Consider the following 19429-nt stretch of genomic DNA (forward strand, 5'->3'; position numbering starts at 1 on the left):
TTCCTTATTTGTAAGTGAAATGAACAATGTCCTAGAGAAAGATAAATAGAGGAAATACGTTGCAAACTTTGCTTCAAATGAAAAAGTCCTATGGATTCTAATGATGGGTAAGTTAAGACTAAATATGTTTTCCCCATCCAGCACAACCTGTGAGGTGTAAAACACTATAAGGTTGATACATGCTTCAACTATTGAACAATAATAATGCACTGCCACTAGGAACTTACATTCTCAACCTGAACACACCCCAACTTTTTCTTCAAGAATTCAGACTGCAACAGTCTTGTTTCCATGCTCCTACAAGTATTTTTAACTTACAAGACCAGTCATGCTAACAGAGTGGCTACTTGCAACACATCTTTGCTGTAAAGTTCCCCACCTGTGCCACTTTAGCTTTTTTTTTCTGATTATGGGATCTTGTGCCTGCTTTGAACAAAAAAGCAAAAAACAAACAATTTGAAACACTGGGCATGTTCTTGCACCATGGATCGTTATGCACTCTGTTGAACTGGAAAGGAGTTTCACATTCATTCTTTTTCTGGATTGACATCACACTCAGAAGTGAAATGTAAAATCTACACAGCCTTACTGCAAATAAACCCATACACCAAGAACTTGAGGCTATGAAGCAACGATTATTCAAAAAAATCATTAGCTTCCTTACAGAAATAATAAAATTTCAATTTAGTTTCTTTATTCTTCAATTCCCTGCACTTTAAACTTGTAAAGTTACCATGTCCAGAAGCAAGTGACACCTTATAAATTGTTTGATTCTGCTAGAACACTTAGTCGTTTCTTCAGGTCAGTTGTTCATAGTAACCAAAAGCAAGTGACAATCTGCCATTCTTTTTTTTAAATGACAATGCTTAAAGCAAAAATCTTTATTTAGCCTATATATTATTTAAGCTCCCTATGGACAACTTATCAAACAAAGAATGCTACTTTTATATTGAAATGACGTTCGGGGAACACAAGGCTTTTTCAGAGGTTCAAAATGAGCCTCTAGGGTAATAATCCATCACCTGATCCTCACTGTCTCCAGTCTATCAACTTTGGACTTGCCTGTTGATGTATGTTTCACTGCAGATAGTCATAGCGTGTGCAAATATGGTGATGATTCTGACTGGCTATAAAAAAACTTCTTTCAGGAATGGCTTGTATGTGTTATTCTTTGATTTTGAATGGCAATCATGATTAATAACAATAGGTGGGAACATCTTGGATAGCATCTTCCACAGTGAGATACCTGTTAATCTCAGATTACAGCATTGCTAGAAAAAGGGGCATGCCGTTGAAGCTTTTCACCTTGCACTCATCAGGATAAAAGCTTTGACAAAGGATCATCTAGACTCAAAACATCAGCTCTTTTCTCTCCTTGCAGATGCTGCCAGACCTGCTGAGATTTTCCAGCATTTTCTCTTTTAAACTCATCAGGATAGATTTACAAGACTGCAAAATCTAAAGAGAATGACATAAGAAGAGATGTTGATTGATTGGCAAGTAGACTCTGATTGGTAGAGGTGTTGTCATGGAGAATACACCAGGAACCAGTTAACTGCCAAGCTTTTACTCAAATTCAAACCAGGTAGGTCAACTCTAGTCAAGGCATTGCCATGGGGGATTAATCCAGAAATGGTTGCATGATTGAAGTGTTTGAAGAGTAATATCTTAATGACTCTATAGAAGGTGGGCAGTTTGTGTGTGTGTGTGTGTGTGTGTGTGTGTGTGTGTGTGTGTGTGTATGTGTGGGGAGGAGGGGGTGGGGGAGGGAGGCATGCAGTGGCAGTGGTGAGATTCAGTAAGATGGCGCAAGAATCTGTCAGATTCATCCCTTTTCACCCGGGGCATAACAATTTGGGGGCATCCCATCCAGAATTTAATAAATTGGGGCTCATGCCAAGATACTTCCCTACAGGGGGAATGGAGGGTAACAAATTTGGGGACTCATCTGAGGTTAGTCATAGCAACAGTTGTTTTTGCCCAAAATAAATGGAGGACGTAATGCGCAACTTTGAAATTGATGCTAAAGCTAATGGTTATTGCTTTTTTATTACTCTCAGAGATTGTCTATTTTAAACATGGACATTTCAAGTATTGGGGATCATGTAAAACTTTCTAGATTGCTTTTCTTTTGTACTTTCATAAACAAAGTTATGAGCGTTCAGCTGTTACAGAGAAGACAATTTCTAACTCTTATTCAAAATGGTTTGTTTAAAAAATTAATGGGTTGATTGATGGCTATTCTTAAAACTGTTTGCACATTTGACTGGTGTAAATTGTGAATGAATGCACTTTAAATAGATCAAATTTTTGTCCCAAGTGAGTTCTTTACCACATGCAATAAACAGTCGAGAAAAGAGAACAAAAAGCAATTTGAGTTTTCATAAAATGTGCATGAGTCCCTTCCTACCTAGTAGAATGCCCAGTAACAGAAGGAGCACTTCTAGATCCAGTAATGAGAAATGGTTCAGAACAAATGAAAGAATTATTACAGGAGCATCTAGGCAACAGTGATCACAACATGATAAGGACTGGAATTCTCCGACCTTACCTGTAGCTGGGATTCCCTGGTCCAGGAGCAGTGAATAGAGATTTAGCTGAGCATCAAGTTCTTCATTCTCACTGGCAGCTGTGGCAGGTTGTACGGGACTGGAAAATTCTGGCCAAGGTTTAAGGCGCAGAATGAAAAAGACACAAATAAGGCAAAGACCAAGGTAATGAATTGGAAAAAGAAAACTTTTAAGGGGATGAAGATGGAATTAGAAAGAAAAACTGGAAATTTTTACTGACAAACACTGCTAGCTCACTGCCTGTTCACTGCTAACTCACTGCCAACCCACTACTAATGCATTACCAAACCACCGCCAGCCCACTGCCAGCCTATTGCCAGCAAAATGTCAACCCACTGCCAATACACTGACAGCCTACTGCCAGCCCACTACCAACCCCTACCAACCCACTGCCAAGCTCCCACCGACTCACTACCAACTCACTGCCAGCCCACCGCCAGCCTATTGCCAACCCACTGTCAACTCATTGCAGCCCACTGCCAGCCCAATGCCAACCCACTGTCAGGATGATGCTGACTCCAAATGTTGGCTCTACTCTCTCTCCACAAATGCTGTCAGACCTGCTGAATTTTTTCTGCATTTTCTGACTTTGTTTCAGATTCCAACATCCGTAGTATTTTGCCTTTATCCTAAGTCCGGGAATGTGGAACTGAGCCACAACAGATCAGCCATGATCTTATTGAATGGCGGGGCAGGCTCGAAGGGCTAGTTGGCCTACTCCTGCTCCTATTTCTTATGTTCTTATGTCCTTGAATTAAAAGATCCATGTGTACGTAGGAACAATTGCGAAAGATAAAATACTAATCTTAAAAATCCAGAAGTTATAACAATCAGTGTTTATCAGGTGATTGTTTTTCCAGATACATTACTGATTGGACTCAATAGTAAAACTGACCAGAAATTGAGATGAGAAACTTTCTAGTTAAATATGTCTGATGGGAAGTTAATGAATCCTTGTTACTCACATCAATACTTTCTTGGTGGGAATACAACTCATAATTTCTTTGGCAAATAACCATTGGAAAATCAGATGGAACAGTAATATCTTTGGTGCCCTTTTGCATTAGAGCACCAAGGATATTACTGCTCCTTCTGATCCTTGGTCTGTAGGGTAGTTGTAGGAAAATCAGAAATCTTAGCAATGTTTCAAAAATTGTCTCCATCTCTACTCAGCTATTTCGATATACTCTTTCTCCCTGGTTTTTTGTGGTGTCTTGTCTAGGCCTCAGGCCTAAGAATGTAAATGACTATAATCCTAAACTATGCATGCATGAATGTCCACAAATAGGATGCTTAAGATGAATATTGTGTTGATACAAAGGTAAGGATGTAGTTTACCTACTTGCAGTTAAATATTGTGATAGACAGAGCCATGTGTAAATACATGCAAGGAGGATGCTTAAGCTAGTAAGCAATAGTAAGATCAGTTAGTGATATTTATCATTCCTTATGCCAGGTGCACTGGAGTAAAGGTTATGTTACATTGATACCAGGTTTGGATTGTGCATAAATATAGGTTAAGTCTTGTGTAAATTGATCTGACTACTGTCGTGTGCTATGGCATCAGCAAATCATCAGCAAATGACAAGGATGATTCTGACTGTGATACATTTGCAACTGCATTTGCCAAAATAAACACTTTGACATGCAAATGTGTCTATTGCTCAACATTGTGAGCAATGTGACTTCTTTGGTTTAATAAATGCTTCTAATTGATTTCTAATTGTCTCACATTTAAAGCTGACAAATAGGGAGGAGGAAGAGTAGCATATTGTACCTCTCTCCAGTTATGGTGGTACAGTGGTTAGCACTGCTGCCTCACAGCGCCAGGGCCCCGGGTACAATTCCGGCCTTCGGTGACTGTGTAGAGTTTGCATGTTCTCTTCATGTCTGTGTGGGTTTCCTCTGGGTACTCCAGTTTCCTCCCACAGTCCAAAGATGTGTTGTTTAGGTAGATGGGCCATGCTAAATTGACCCTTAATGTGAGGAGGATTGATTTAATTTATTTATTAGTATCACAAGTAGACTTACATTAATACTGCAAAGAATTTACTGAGGAAACCCCCTAGTCGTCACATTCCAGCACCTGTCCAGGTATACTGAGGGAGAATTTGGCATGGTTAATGCACTTATACGTGGTGTTAAAGGATACGGCCTGGGTGAGGTTGTTGTTGGTGCAGGTTCAATGGGCCAAATAACCTCCTTCTGCACTGTTGGGATTCTATGATTCAATTATTTTTACAGCATACTCATTGCATCAAGTGTGCATATCTTTGTTATCATTCCTCAAATCAAATAAAAGAAACATCAAACATCAAGCATCTGGTTTCCTCTTGAATTTTCTGCTCAGGCCAACCCACAGCACCGCAACCTCCATCATGGGTAGCACAAGGAGACAGATCCTGGATCCAGTACTGACAGAGTAGGGATCGGACCCCATGCTGTTGGCACCAACCTGGTCTAGACCAGCCATTTAGCTCCCTGCACCAAGATGTCGGAGTTGCTGTGTCAATGTGCATTTTTACATGTATGTTGTGTCCTGGAGCTGTGAGTTGTCAAAACTCCAGTTTTCTTTCTATCATATGACTGATCAGGAAACTCTCCCACTCTTATTACTTACCAAAGGTAGATGCTGGAAGGATTTTCAGCCTGATACACAATCTGTCTAGCTATGTTGTGAAATGCATGCACCTTTCTCAACTATCAACGCCAGGAGAGGAATCTGAACCCACAGCTTCTGTCTTAGAGATGGGGATGCGACCCACTCCAGAAAGAAACCCCCATCACCTGGTTTAAACCATCTCCACATAAGTCTCCATGTCCAGCTATAATGGCTTTAAAGTAGAGCTTCTGTTTGTCTGATAAAGATTGCACACTCTCTTCTCATAAGTAGACATCCTACTGACCTTGATCCAGGGACACTCAAGTTTGCTGATGTTACCAACAATGGCGAGACACAATATAGAAAGATAGAGAATCTAGTGAACTGGTGCAATGACAATAATCTCTCCCTCAGTGTCAACAAAATAAAGGAGATAGTCATCAACTTCAGGATGTGTAGTGGAAGGCATGTCTACATCAATTTCTACGAAGTAGACATGGTAGAGAACTTCAGGTTGTTAGGTGTCCAGATCACCTTTCCTTCTCTATGTATGGTATGCTTTGTCTGTATAGCGTGTAAAAAAACAATACTTTTCACTGTTTACTAAAAAATGTGAATAATAAATCAAATCAAATTATCAAAAGGATCAAGATTTAGAGATCCTGATATAAATGGAGTGTTGCTGCTGCTGGGCTGCATACTGACACAGCACTGGTTAGACATAATTACAAGTGCAAAGATTGGTATTCAGGTTCTTCGTTTGTAGAAGCCTCATTTCACCATTATTTTAGTGGAAGTGTTTATAATAAAGTCATGAAATCCTCATTAAAATAGCAGGTAAATAAATTGGTTTAAGTTTGCAATGCTTAACTCCAAGAAGCAAGTATGCAATGATCAATGTAGGCTATGTGATCTATTGAAGACGTTTTAATCGACAGGTTTCTCATCTAAAATTGGAGGAAGTACAATGGCCCAGAGAGTCAGTCTGGTCAGTTTTTAAGCACCAAGTGGTCACAGGGAGCAATCCCAGCATCCTTCAGAAAATGGTGGATTGTGGGAATTGATCCTTGGGCCTCATTTAATTAAAAGCAGCGAGATGGACAATTGAATTCCAGGCCTTCAGCTCCTCCAACTTCACATTTCATTATAAAACCTATATCCTACTCCTGTTGCAAGTTGTGCAAAACAGCCGTCAAATGGTGACAGTTAGAATGAAGTTGGTGAATGATGTACAATATTCTGCTTGAGTGTTGAAAGGTGAAAATCTACCCGATTGTGTTTAATAATGTGCAGGGCTTTAGCCTAGTAGAAAAAAATAATAAACCATGTGATCCACTGGAAATCCTGACTGAAATACAAGTTCTTTAAGTTGTTCAAAATTTATTTATCCATGCATATTATTGTTAGAACATTTGAAAGATAAACGGTTTAAAATGTTTATTTATTAGTGTCACAAGTTGATTTACATTAACTGTCGTCACGTTCTGGTGTCTGTTCGGCGATACTGAGGGAAGAATTCAAGCATGGCCAATGCATCTAACCAGTACATCTTTTGGACTGTGGGAGGAAACCCACACAGACACAGGAGAACTTCACACAGACAGTGATCCAAACCGGGAATCAAACCCAGGTCCTAGGCGTTGTGAGGCAGCAGTGCTAATAACCATTGTGCCGCCACAGGAAAACCAGTACAATTATTTGAGCCAACACTTCAGACAGCCGAGGAAGTTCAAATTTATATGGTGAGGAAATATTGCTCCTGCTTGTAAATGATCAAGGGCTTCAGGTTTTTAGGTGTCCAGGTCATCTTTCCTTCACTATGTATGGTATGCTTGGTTTGTATAGCAGGCAAGAAACAATATTTTTCACTATTCACTAATATGTGTGACAATAATAAATCAAATCAAGTTATCAAAAGAGTCAAGATTTAGGGATCGTGATATAAATGGAGTGCTGCTGCTGGGCTACATCCTGACACAGCACTGGTTAGGCATAATTACAAGTGCGAAAATTGGTATTCAAGTGCCTTATTTGTAGGAACCTTATTTCACCATTATTTTAATGAAAGTGCTTATAATAAAGTTATTAAATCCTCTGTTAAAATAGCAGGTAAATAAATTGGTTTAAATTTGCATTGCTCAATTCCAATCTGCTTGTCATGGGTTAACAGCTGAATCCTGACTGCTGCAAATCAGGCTCCTGACACGTGAGAACACGTGAGGGAGAATTGACCCATTACCATATGGATGGCGTGTGTAGATTGCTGTTAGCGCCAGTGTGAAACACACCGGGGGCTATGGGGATCTCCACTGATGATCAGATAAGAACAAATGAGCCCAGACAATTGCATCCGTCACTCACTAATCACATTTAAATTAAGTGATGAATATTTAAATCAGCCTCACGCCCTTCCCGGGCACCAGGCTAATTTCTCTGGCAGAACAGGTAAGATTGCAAGGGAGGCGAGAAACTGGACGTGAACCTGATTTTTCTCCTCTTGCCCGATCTAACTGGCTCGCCACGCCGATCGACCCATGTAATGAGCTGGATGGTAAGATTGCCCCCTCTGGCTTTCCTACTGATGTGTCCTGGTTCAGGAGAATCGTGGCCATTGTCTCAGACACACTCTTCTCTCCCTCAAACTAATTGTAAAACTCAATTAAATTATGATTGCTGCTACCTAGAGGCACCTCCACTATGAGATCATTCATTACTCCCATCTCATCACACAATATCAAGTCTAGTATAGCCTGCTCTCTGGTTGTCTCCATAACATTGTGGGGAGGTGGGGGGTGGCGATTCTCCCATCCTGCTGTGCTGATTTTTTTAGCGCAGTGGGCTGGGAGAATTGTGCACAGGGTGATGCACAGCAGGCGATGTGCAGGGTTCCCATGAGCATTCATGCCCGACTAGTGTCTTCCAGTGCCATATTGCATTTAAGTGCTATTAGTGGGGCTGAATTCTCTGGGCCCGTTAGCCTCTCCCACCACTGGAGTGTTTCATTCCAGCGGGGTTTAGAATAGTTCTCCACTTTTGGGGAGTTGGCGGCCTGACCCCACTGGACTGAAGGGAGCAATTGGGGCCCCCCAGGGAGTTGACCAGTGAGGGAGATGGTGCTCCCAGGGCATGGGCACCCTGGCAGTCCCAGCCTGTGTCCCCTGGAGGAGTTTCATTTCTTTTAATAATACCTTTCTCTTTTATCTTGCATCTGCTTTTCACTTAGCCACATCTTACCAAATTTGATCCATTTCCCCCACTATTTGGTTGAATAACTTTGCTACTTTCCTAGTTATGCAGCTCACAAGAATGCCAGTCCTGGCATGGTTTGGGTGTTGACCATCCCTAAGGTACAGATCCCACTTTCCCCGGTACTGATGCCAGTGCCCCATGTACTGGAACTCACTTCTCTCACTTTGAGCCACACATTCATCTTTTTAATCTGGTTTCTCCTGTGCCAATTTGCACATGGCTCAGGTAACAATCCAGATATTGTGACCTTTGAGGTTCTCCTTGTTAACATGGTGCCTTGGTCCTCATACTGGCTACCTCCTGTGTCATCAGTACCTACATGGACCATGACGACTGGGTCCTCCCCCTCCCAATGCAAGTTCCACTCTAGCCCCAGGTGCCAAGTGTCCATTCTCTTTGCTCACATGCAGTGCCAAGCTCTGCCTCCCTTCCCCTTACCTGTCTCCTTTTGGCTGGTCTCTTTTTGCAGGTGCAGGTAAGCTGCCTGGCACTTTACAAATTGGAACTGTGGCCCCTCATAAGCTCTAAACAAGCTTTTTAACCAGCTTCATTGGCCTCAATTGGAAGGAGAGCTGGCTTCCTATCCCACCCACCCCTTTGCTGCTCATTATTGCCAGTACCTCAATCAGATCCTTAAGATGATGGCGAGGTGAAGGGAAATTTTACCTCTCAATTGATCAATTGGGTCAGTGGGCTGATGAATGGCAGATGGAGTTTAATTTAGACAAATGCAAGGTGATGCATTTTGATAGATTGAACTGGGGCAGGACTTACTCAATTAATGCTAGGACGTTGAGGAGAGTTATAGAACAAAGAGACCTAGCGGTACATGTTTATAGCTCCTTGAAAGTGAAGTCACAGGTGGACAGAGTGGTGAAGAAGGCATTCGGCATGCTTGATTTCATCGGTCAGAACGTTGAATACAGGAGTTGGGACGTCTTGTTGAAGTTGTACAAGACATTGGTAAGGCCACACTTGGAGTACTGTGTGCAATTCTGGTCACCCTATTATAGAAATGATATTATTAAACTAGAAAGAGTGCAGAAAGGATTTACTAGGATGCTACTGTGACTTGATGGATTGAGTTATAAGGGGAGGCTGGATAGACTGGGACATTTTTCCTCTGAAGCGTAGGAGACTGAGGGGTGATCTTATAGAGATCTATAAAATGATGAGGAGCACGATCAGCAAGATAGTCAATATCTTTTTCCAAAGGTAGGGGAGTCTAAAGCTAGAGGTTTAAGATGAGAGGGGAGAGATACAAAAGTGTCCAGAGGGGCAATTTTTTCACACAGAGGGGGTGAATGTCTGAAACAAACTGCCAGAGGTAGTAGTAGAGGCAGGTACAATCTTGTCAATTAAAAAGCACTTAGATAGTTACATGGGTACGATGGGTATAGAGGGATAGGGGCCAAATGTGGGCAATTGGGATTAGCTATGGGGTCTTAAAAAAAAGGGCAGCATGGACAAGTTGGGCTGAAGGGCCTGTTTCCATGCTGTAAACCTCTCGGACTCTATGCCTCTCAGAAGGTGGTGAGTTTCTGGAACGTTCTTCCTCAAATGGCAGTGGAAGCAGAGTCTTGAATACTTTTCGGGCAGTGCTAAATAGATTCTTGAAAGGTGAAAGGTTATCGGGGATAAGCAGGAACATGAGGTTGAAGTTACAATCATATCAGTCATGATCTTATTGAATGGCAGAGCAGGTTTGAAGGGCCAAGTGACCTACTCCTGCTCCTAATTTGTGTGTTCATATATTAATTGAGACGTGACCCAGTAGCAGTATTGGCCCCTACCCGTTGCCCCCATCCTCGATCCTCCCCAATCCGCTTCTGTTCCCAACTCCGAAATCCCATAAGTTCAGTTACCATTTCTCTACAGACAGTTCATATACCGAGCTGAGGAGTGCTGATATTTTGCACCAAAAATGACCCAAGGACAAGTTCTAGGAGCTAGGGATTGGAGTGAGCAACATTGTAACATATGTCGAAGAATGGAGCCCTCTGCTTCCTGCTGGCTCCACCAGAAGGTTTTTAAAGTCATTTATTTAAAGGAAAATGTATATTTTGTTGATGACTGCCACTGCTACTGAGGAATCCAGTAAGAAGTCTCACAACACCAGGTTAAAGTCCAACAGGTTTATTTGATAGTAGACACCACAAGCTTTTGGGACGTGCTGTTCTTTCGTCAGGTGAGTGGAGAACTCTCCACTCACCTGATGAAGGAACAGCATTCCGAAAACTTGTGGCATTTATTATCAAATTAACCTGTTGGATTTTAACCTGGTGTTGTGAGACTTCTTACTGTGTTTACCCATGTCCAACACTGGTATCTCCACATCAGGAGAGAATGGAGCCAACATTTCAAGTCTAGATGACCCTTCGTCCAGCTCTGACTTGGAATGTTGGCTCTATTCTCTCCCCACAGCTGCTGTCAGACCTGCTGAGATTTTCCAGCATTTTCTGTTTTTGTTTCTGGCCACCTGTCTGTTCTAATTCAAGTGCTCTTCCTGTTTCTTTCTTTCCTTTTTTCATTTTGTGATATATTTCTGTTTTCTTTCTGCTTTCCTGTTTCTCAACCTTCGCACTCTGCTCTCCTTCCTTTCTCATTCTGTCTGTGTACATTTACCAAGAATCATTTCCACTGCCTTTGTGGACTTGAAGGGCCAACTGGCTTCCTTGGTGCCTGCGACTCTTTTTATTTTTATAACTTAGAATCATAAGAATTCCTACAATGCAGAAAGAGGCCATTCAGCCCATCAAGTATGCACCAACCACAATCCCACCCAAGCCCTATCATCGTAACCCTACATATTTAGCCAGCTAATCCCCCTGACACTAGAGTCAATTTAGCATGATCAACCTAACCTGCACACTTTTGAAGTGTGGCAGAAAACTGGAGCACCCAGAGGACACCCACCCAGACATGGGGAGAATGTGCAAACTCCACACATTCAGTGACCCGAAGCCAGAATTGAACCCAGGTCCCTGGCGCTGTGAGGCAGTAGTGCTCACCACTGTGCCACAATGCCCCCCACATGAAAGAAACTTGTTTCTTTCCAACTGCTTACTTCTTCTTCTGTTTTTACCTTCCCTGCAATGGTCCATTCATTTTGCTGTCACTCCTCTATCAGCGTTTCAATCTGGTACCATTGTCTCCGAGTGCCTGTGTTTTAATTATGGTGGAAAATGAATCTTGAACCTCACAGCATGCCCAAAGCTTCCTCAACTAATTATGCACTTTTTTGCCCACCGTCCTGGTTTTTGTCCCTAAGTCAGGGTTAAATAATTCCTGACTATTATTTTAATGTTGACTGGAACATGAGGGAACCAGATGCAAGCCCTTTTGTCTGGAAGTGTTAGTACCACATCAAGTGCATCTTTGACACTGCATTCCTGGTGGGTTCAAGAGCCACAGATTTGAATCCTTGTTCTAGGTTCAAGTTCTTTCATACATGCATTTTCCACCCCCATCTCCACCATATGAGTGAATTAGGCTTCCATCTGTCTCCTGCGCTCACAATTCCCACTGGAACTAAATACTTCATTAGTGATCTCTCATTCATGTCAACTTTGTAACTTACAACCCAATTTACATATTTGTACACACTAAAAAGAATCATAGAATACCTATAGTGCAGAAGGAGGCCATTTGGCCCATGGAGCATTCACCAACAACAATTACACCCAGGCTCTACCTCCGTAACCCCATGTATTTACCCTGCCAATCCCCCTGACATGAAGGGGCAATTTAACAAGGTCAATCCGCCTAACTTGTACAATATCTGGCGTCACCATAATCAAATTGCCAATTTAAAAAGGAAACCAAATGAAAAGGAAAACTATCATTCCCATTCCAACAAAATATCACACATTCTCAGTACACTGGCACAAATGTACCATTACCCACCAAGCACAGAATTCAGACCCGTATAACTAAACATTTCTATGCAGTGAGGTAGATGCAGTGAATCAAAATATGGCTCTGCAGCACAACTGTTTTCTGACAACAAACGTACCTGATTTATTCTTGACCTTATTCATTGTACATTTCTGTCTCATGGTCATTTTTCTATAAGTGCCTACTTAGAATCACAAAATGGCTTCCATCCTTTTGTGAGCTAATTGATAAGACAGCAAATATAAGGAACGTCTTGCATTTAGAGACCGAGGACATGTTTTCAAGCCCATCTTATTTGTCAAATAATATATAGCCAATCCTACAAAATACTGGTTATGCGTTACATAAAGCGGCGACCATTCAGATCTTGGCATCCTTCCAGTTTCATGTTTAAAGGCACCATAATGGAAGGCAGTAATTCTAAATCTGCTCTAAAGTGCGGTTTGGCATGGTAAGTAGTTTCACAACACTAGGTTAAAGTCCAACAGTTCATTTGGTAGCACGGGCTTTTGGAGTGCTGCTCCTTCATCAAGGAACAGTTTAGACTATTTACTGTGCCCACCCCAGTCCAATGCTGGCAGCTCCACAAAGTGGACTTTGTTACTGGACACAACAATTTACAGAATATTTGATATTTTTCCAGGTTTTCAAAAGTATTTCTAAAAGTATTATAAAAATATCCAAATATGTGTATATTTGGTGGTTTGGCCATGCTAAAATTGCCCCCGATATCAGGGGGATTAGCAGGGTAAATACGTAGGATTACGCGGATAAGGCCCAGATGGAATTATTGTTAGCGCAGGCTCAATGGGCCGAATGGCCTCCTTCTGTACTGTAGGGATTCTATGACTTGTTAATCTTGAAACATCAGGGTCTAAATTTAATGTTGCTGTGCCAATTTTTATGGGATAAAATGGCTGCAACAATAATCAATTCAATAAGGCAGAGGCCCATGCGTAATCAGCACTGTGGCAGTCCTAAATTTGTTGGGGTCTTTTTATTAGGAAGCTCTGGTGACAGCCTGAAATGAGTGCACTTATTCCAAATGCAGACTTATTCATTAATTTGTATTAGCCAGAGCTTGCGCATCTCAAGCTCAAAATGGTATTTACAGGTTTTGAGCTGCCGAACAAACATTCTTCAAAGATTTCCTCAGAAAAGGCATCAATGCTTGAAATATTTTGATTTAATTTGATTTGATGTGTTATTGTCACATGTATTAGTATACAGTAAAAAGTATCGTTTCTTGCACGCTATACTGACAAAGCTGACTGTTCATAGAGAAGGAAAGGAGATGGTGCAGAATGTAGTGTCACAGTCATAGTTAGGGTTTCGAGAAAGATCAACTTAATACTTTGTAGGATTATTCAAAAGTCTGATGGGAGGAGGGAAGAAGCTGTTCTTGAGTCAGTTGGTACGTGACTTCAGACTATTGTATCTTTTTCCCGACGGAAGGTAGTGGAAGAGAGAATGTCTGGGGTGTGTAATGCCATTGATTTTGCAGTGGGAAGTGTAGACAAAATCAATGGATGGGAGGCTGATTTGCGTGATGGACTGGGCTACATTCACGATGCTTTGTAGTTTCTCGTGGTCTTGGACAGAGCAGGAGCCATAGCAAGCTGTGGTGCAACCAGAAAGAGTGCTTTCTATGGTGCACCTGTAAAAGTTGATGAGAGTCGTAGTGGGCAGGCCAAATTTTCTTAGCTTCTGGAACACAACAGGAGTCCATCTCCTCCTGTCCCAATAAAACAACTGTAGGTCATTGCTGTTGGCCCACCTTTGTCCCATTCTTAAATCTGAGTCTTGGTTAGGCCCAAAACTCATAAATCCACGATAGATGAGCTTCATTAGAACCTCTCATAGGCATCTGCAGTTTGCCTGATTATCTCTGATAAGGCCCAAGGTCAATTTTACAACAGTTCTCAGGCCTTCGTATTCCCCCATTGCTCTGCAGTGCTGCAATTGCAGCCAATTTGGAGCACTACAGAATCAAGGCCCAAAGCTTTGCAATTATTTTCAAATGAATGATCACACCTTGCATATTTAGATTTTTCTTCACACTTTTGTACTACTTTCTGAAACTACACAGCTTAGTTTTATGCTCATGTGTAGGGACCTTTCTCAGCAAGTATTTTCATCAAGGAATTATAGGAGTTGCAATGGTATTTGATGTTGTGTAATGACATTTAACCTTTTAATCTTTGTAAGAGAGTTGCTATGCTTGGGACTAGTAATGTTACCTGTTTTTTTACATTGCAGGAAATTTCTTATACCTGTAAGAATGTTTGACTAAAACCCTGACTTATTACCTAATTTTTCAGATAAGTGTTGATGTTTCTGTTACAAAGCGGTCCTTTGTGTTCGATATGTAATCTCAAAAGTCTAATAGTCTGTAACTATTCGCTAACCTGTATTAGTTACCATTTTGTCTAAAATGTGTTATGTCAAGAAATGCAGGTCAGTGACAGCATAAACTTACATTTTATCTGATTATAACTTAAAATGACAAACAAGGTATTTAAGAACCTAGGCTGCTTAAGTGATTCCTGGCTCAGTAGAAAAGCAAGAGGAATAAACCAGCCTTATTATCAATGTTCAATATTGTTTGACTTGGTAGAGATTGGTACCTACACATCAATAGTAACACACAGAAAATCCCAAGGTGGGGGGGTGGGGGGGAGATTTTCACGAGATTCTCCGTCTTTGAGATCTATTTTAGTGCAATTAGTTCTACACTGGAAATCTGGATTAATGGGCCCAGAGCTGTATTCTAGTGTATCCCCCACCACCAGGAGTTGTTCCACCCCAGCAGGGTTTACAGCTGCTGTCCAGTGGCGTCGTAACCCCGCTGGTAGGAACAGAGGCCACTGAGGCCTCCCTGGGAGGTTGGGGACAAGCTGACGTTCCCCAGTGGCTACACTGACACTGCCCAGTGGGCACCTTGGCACTGCCCTTTGGACAGCAGCCATTGGGCAGTGCCATGGGCAGTCCTACCTGGGCCAGGAGAGGAGGGCGAGGTTAGAGGAGGCAGGGCCAGATGGGGCAGGGTATACTGGGAAGCCCATTGGGGCACAATCATTGGTGGGAGGGCCCATTGCCACTCTGCAAGTGGGATCGGTGGGGGAGGGAGTGAGGGGGCAATCAGGGTCTGTCATCAGGGGGTCGTTACAGTGGGTTGTGGGAGAGTTCGGGGTTGGCTATGGGGGAGCGATCAGTGCTGGCCATCGGGGGTATAGATCAGGGCTGGCCATTGGGGGGGGGTTTGGGAGGGGGTTAGTGCTGGCCATCATGTGGAGTTGGGTTGGCCATTGGGGTGGGCTGGCCATCAGAGGGGATTGGTGCTGCCCATTGGGAGGGCTAGATCAGGGTTGGGGAGAGGAAGTCGGGGCTGGCTCGGCAGACCAGTAGGCTAGCGATTGGGCGTGGGTCGGGAAGGGCAGTGATCGTGGGGGGGTATCAGGAGGCTAGTGATCGGGAGGAGGAGGACAGTGATTGGTTGGGGGGGTGGGGGAGTGTTTCAGGAACATCAGGAAGGCGAACGATTGGGAGGCCGGTGATGGAGGGGTGGGGGGAGGGCAGTGCGCATGCACTGATCTCCCACTGACAGATTGGCACATGCACAGATGCCCGCTCAACACTATGCTACCGGCCTCTTCAGTGGGAACACGCCCCACCCACCACTTTTCAGCATGAATCACTCTGTCGCACTCTGCGTTGCAACGCAGTGTTTAAGATTCATTCAGATAAATATGCCTAAAAAATGGGAGGTGGTGGGGGGGTGGATTTCTCCTGTTTTTCCTGCCCATTGGGCACTTAGTTTTGTTTTGGGAGAATCCCAGCCTTAATGTTTAAAAAATGTTAAACTGTGATACCGTATATGGTGCATTTAACTATTCCCCCCAAAATGTAACAATAATTTATCCTCATAAACACCTATCTTTGTATCATTCGCAAATTTGACTACAATATAGGCTGTTCCTTCATCCAGAACATTAACATAGATCATAAATAGTTGAAGCCCCATGTCATTCCACTAACTACAGATTGAAAATGATTCATTTGTCTTTACTTTCTGTTTCCTGTTAGTCAACACTCTATCCATTCTAATAAAACACCCCCGCCATGAACTCTTACCTTGCATAGTAATGATTCATCTGGCACATTACCAAATGCCTTTTGGAATTCTGAATATATTACATTGACTGGTTCCTACTTATCCACCCTCCTTGTAATATTCTCAAAGAGCTCTAACAAATTTGTCAACAACAATTTCCTTTCACATAACTATTTTAAATCTACCTGATTGTATTATGATTTTCTATCAAGTTAATAATTGATTCTAGAATTTTCTCAATTACAAATGCTGGACAGATGAAGGCGTTGTAGTGGTAATGTCACTGGACTAGTACTCCTCAGGCTAATGTATGGGTAAAGCTGCCACAATGACAGCCTGTGGTAGGTACAATCAGCTAATAATTCTGTAACGTAAAGCTAGTTTCAGTAATAATGACCATGACTGATTGTTGTAAAAACCCATTCAGATCACTAATACGTGTTAGGGAAGAATATCTACCATTCTTATCTGCTCTGGACTACTTGTTGAGAAAACTATATCGACACAAACTATATTTCTCTTTAAAATATGGAAGAACACAGTATTATTTGAACACCTCGATTTGTTTAAAAAGTCATAAGACCAAGAAGCATGCCTGTTCTAGGAAATCACCTGATTTCAGCTACCTGATGGGCATGGTACTTGGCAGGGGGAAGTGGGGGAACTGTTTGGTTGCTTGAACTGTGGTTAGTTTAACCAATAGGAAAAATACTGCTTAAAAGGCAAAGGCACTGCGCTGAATCTCTTCACTTACCAAATTCCTGAATCTAATCACACAGTCTTGCTGCACTCAGTTCCACCTTTGTACGATTAGATCAACTCAAAGCTGGACATCATGAGGCATTGTGGACCAGCAGCAGCAGAATTGTATACACCCACAATCTGTCTCTACCCTAGAGTGAGCCCAGCTCATCCCTCACTCTCGCATAATCTCAAGTCAGGGTACCACCCTTGGTTCAATGAGGAGTGTGATAGGAGGCCGGGATTAGTACCAGATATCTCTCAAAACGAGATGGCAACATTGTGAAGCTACAGTGCAGGACTACATGCATGCTAAACAGCAAAGGCAGCATGCTAGAGACAGAGCTATGTGATCCCTCAACCAACAAATTAGATCATACTACCAAATCCAGTCATGAATGCTGATGGACAATCAAACAATCAACCAGAGTAGGAGACTTCAAATGCAACCTCATCCTCAATGGTGGAGGCATTTTCTAAGGTAATCTGAAGTACTTGCAACCATCTTCCAGCACAAGTTCAACTCAACTTTCTCCTGAGGACCCCACCATCAGTGCCCTGTCTTCGGTTAATTTGTTTCACTCTACATGAAATGAAGAAATGACTGAGGCACTGCATACTACAAAGACTACAAAGCCCTGACAACAGATAATTATTCAGTGTCATCTGATGCAATTGTAGCCCTTTTAGCTAAGTGCTACTGTAATGATTACACTCTGTTGGCCTGAAGTGGATACAACCAAAGATTAAACACATCATTAAGCCAGTCAATCAGCAGTGAAAAATAAATAAGTAATGACATGAATTGATTAAGAACAAAACATCTAAACCAAAACTTGCTATTTTTAACCTTCATTAAAATGTAAAATATAACCTGAGCCAATACTGCGTGAATTTAAAGGCCCCATCTATATGATGAGCATAAGTGATTATTAAAAAAGTTCAACCAAATCATTTCCTTTGATTGATATAATTGTGGTTATGCTAGAAGAAATCTTTCTGGGTAAGAGATAAACCAGGGAACTGTAGGCCAGTGAGTCTCGTGTCAGTGGTAGGCAAACAATTCGAGAAACTTCTGAAGGAGAGCATTTTTCTCTACTTGGAGAGGCAAAGCTTGATCAGTGATAGTCAGCATGGCTTCGTCCAATGACTCTGCACCTTTTGTGACTGTCTGCTGATCATGGCACAAAGATTGTCACATTGACATTGTTGTATCTTGAGGTTTTAGACAATAACCAGCCTCCAAAGATAAAAGCAAAATAATGCAGATGCTACAATCTGAAACAAAATCAATACAGGGGCAATCGCACCCGCCTAACAGATTTTATTGAATTTTTAGAGGAGGTGACCAGGTGTGTGGAGTAGGGTAGGGCAGTTGATGCAGTTTATGTGGATTTCAGCAAAGTCTTTGACAAGGTCCCACATGGGAGACTTGTAAAGAGGTAAATTCACATGGGATACAGGGTAATTTGATAAAGCGGATTCAAAATTGGCTCAGTTGTAGGAGACAGAGGGTGATGACAGAAGGCTGCCTTAGTGACTGGAAACCTGTGTCCACAGGCATTTCACAGGGATCTGGGTTGGGTCCCATATTATTCATCACTTATATAAATGGCATTGATGTTTATGTGGAGGTTGGATTAGTAAGTTTGCGGTTGACACAAAAATTGGGCAGATGATTAACAGAGAGGCTGAGTGCCTTGAGCTACAAGAAGATACGGACAGAATGGTCAAATGGGCAGATGAAATTTAACCCTGAAAAGTGTGAGGTGATACACTTTGGAAGGGGTAATTTGACAAAAAAGAACTCAATAAATAGTAGGACTGGGAAGTTCTGTTAAACAAGGGGACCTTGGCGTGTTTGTCCACAGATCACTGAAAGCGGAAGAGCATGTTAGTAGGGTGATAAAAAAGACATATGGGAGACATGCCTTTATCAATCGATTACAAAAGCAGAGAAGTCATGTTGGAATTATATAGAACTTCCGTGAGACCACAGCTAGAGTACTGTGTGCAGTTCTGGTTGCCACATTATAGGAAGGATGTGGTTACACTGGAGGGGGTGCAGAGGAGATTCACCAGGACGCTGCCTGAGATGGAACATTTAAGATATGAAGAGAGTTTGGTTAGGTTTGGGTTGTTTTCGTTGGAGCAGAGAAGACTGAGGGGTGACCTGATCGAGGTGTACAAGATTATGTGGGACATGGACGGAGTGAATAAGGAGCAGCTGTTCCCCTTAGTTGAAGGGTCAATCAC

The sequence above is a fragment of the Carcharhinus amblyrhynchos genome, chromosome 3 (assembly GCF_965287045.1).
Source record: "Carcharhinus amblyrhynchos chromosome 3, sCarAmb.v2.hapA, whole genome shotgun sequence".
Classification (NCBI taxonomy): Eukaryota; Metazoa; Chordata; class Chondrichthyes; order Carcharhiniformes; family Carcharhinidae; genus Carcharhinus; species Carcharhinus amblyrhynchos.